The sequence below is a fragment of the Montipora capricornis genome, chromosome 12 (assembly GCF_036669925.1).
Source record: "Montipora capricornis isolate CH-2021 chromosome 12, ASM3666992v2, whole genome shotgun sequence".
NCBI lineage: Eukaryota > Metazoa > Cnidaria > Anthozoa > Scleractinia > Acroporidae > Montipora > Montipora capricornis.
The window spans coordinates 1967963-1970462 of NC_090894.1; positions in this window are offsets into that span (position 1 = coordinate 1967963).

Genomic DNA, 2500 nt, shown 5'->3' on the forward strand with positions numbered 1-2500 from the left:
AAATTACGGAGAATGTATGGAGATAAAAAAAAAGAATATTAACAGATACCAAGTCCAGTTCATCTCAGTTGTGAATATGAACTTATTTGTTTTGTTTATGAAGGCGGAAGACAAAAAAAGTACACTCATGTACAATTAATCTTCCTTTGATTTCAATACAAACCTTTGAATTTCCCGCCATGTTGCCCTGATTACCAATGATGCACTCAAGACTGGTCTGTTTGAATATTACTGCGATAAAAGATCGCGCTAGCTACGCAGGTTAACTTTCCTTACGCCGCTTCAAAACAATTTTGATAAATAAATATGACAGGAAAAACATTTTTTTTTTTCCAAATTCAATCATATGATGAGATTTCTATTATCCAGTCAAGAGCGGGTCAAGAGGAGGGGCATTTTTTTAGAAACACACAGCAACCAGAAACCAGAAACCTGCACAGGCGTTAATATGAAAAATGTGGATGGAAAAGGATTTCTTTCCCCGTGGGAGTATGCAAGCCATCATACAGTGGATCAATCTTTCAAGATTTTGTAAAGTACTAATCTGACTAATAATGTTAAGTATCACTTTGCACTATTTTTGGAGACTGAATACAGTTTATTAAAGCCTACTATAAAGTACTGCAAACCATTTAAAGAGCACTTAACCTCAAATATATTCCTTTACTAAGCTCAATCTTTCCGCCTTCAACAAGCACATTTTACCATTTTCCACTTGAATTTTCACATTTTGTGAGCCAAAAAAATAGCCGTAATTTTGACCAACGACCAAGCTGAAAGAAACATAGGTCTATTCTGTATTTGACGTCAAAAACTGCAATGTAAAAAGGTGAATGCAAAGCAGTTTGTGACGTTAAATACAGAATAGACCACTATTTTTGCTTACTTGCGTAACTTTAACGGCACCCAAAATGTGAAATTTCGAGGGGAAAATGGTAAAAATATGCTTGTTAAAGGTGAAAAGATTGAGCTATGTAGCCAAAAATATTAGAGGTTAGGTGCACTTTAATGAGGTTTGTGTAACCCAGCCACCTTATGAGATTCACTTTCAACAATTCTGCACTACGGTTACGTTTTTCGCGGCAAATTTGTTCTACTTCGAGGAATTACATATATATCTCGGGTAAATAGTCATGCATGTGACCAGAATCACTCCGGTGACCTATACCCAAGATAACCTTACCGCTGCAAAATTTACCTCTGGAATGCAGATTACCTCGCCATGTGCAGCTACGACTATTGGCTGCACCCCCAGGACCCTCCCCCTAGATCAACCCCTGCAGATTTTAAAATCCCGTCCATCAAACACCCTTTGCACGTCCAATTAACTCGTGTTTAATCCGGAGATTGGATTTCCTTTAGATTTGAGAAAAGAAGCGTTTCACATTATCAGAATTGAATTTAAAACAAATATACCATGGTGCAAAATCTCGATGTCTTTGGCTTTCGGCTGGCTTTTCCCCATGATGCATCGTGCTTGCAATGCACAGCCACCAAAATGCATTGCTTGGAGCAGGAGTCGCAAAACAAAGTGACGACTGATTAACGCAACCAACTAATCATAAATATTTCGAAGGTTACATCCTGTCTTTCACCTCCCCTTTCACGCAGTTCCGGTCCATCCTTAGACTAAAAGAAACAGCGGCTACAAACATAATGATAAAGCGCATTTTACTTTTTGACTTGACGTTTCGTATGCTACAACGTACATCTTAATTTGTTCAACCGTCACTTCTGAAGATGTACGTTGTAGCATACGAAACGTCAAGTCAAAATTAAAACGCGCCTTATCCCTAGACTACTTGGTCTATCAAAACCTACGCAAGAGTAAAATTTTTCTAGTTGTCGGGAGTCAAGTAACTGTGACTATAAAGGTAATTTTTAGGGAATCCCTCTCAAGTACTAGCTATATATTACACCTTGCGCAATTCTACAAATAGAGTTGTTATTCCCCATATATGGCCCAGGACAGAATACTTAGCCTACGCTTCAGTGGTGTGAAATCGTGGAATTCTTTACTAAGCGAACCTCTTAAGCTTAGTTGTGAGTCACTCTCATCTCGTTCATGAATTGAACGCATGACGTATGAGTCCATTGGACGTGCAAAGGGTTTTTGATGGACGCGATCGATATTAAAAATATGCAGGGGAGGACCCAGGGAGAGGGTGCAGGGGATGCGCATCCCCCCCCCACCACCCCACAAAGCATCTACCCCATTCCTTAGTGGTTCACCCCCTCCTACGAAAAATCCTGAGTCCACCCCCGATCTGCAAGGTGACATCAATTTCTATCTTAGATAAATATGAACGAAAAACTTGCACATTTTTTAGTCCTTGTATCAATTAAAATCACGGGTATCAAACATCATTCTCAAGATTGAGGTCGTTAATGCTGATGTCAAAGTTGTTAAGAGAGAGTTGAAGATTTTGAATTTCTAATATGCGCATTCCACAGTGCTTGATGTTATGTAAATATTTTAGTTAAGCATCAGTGAATAACT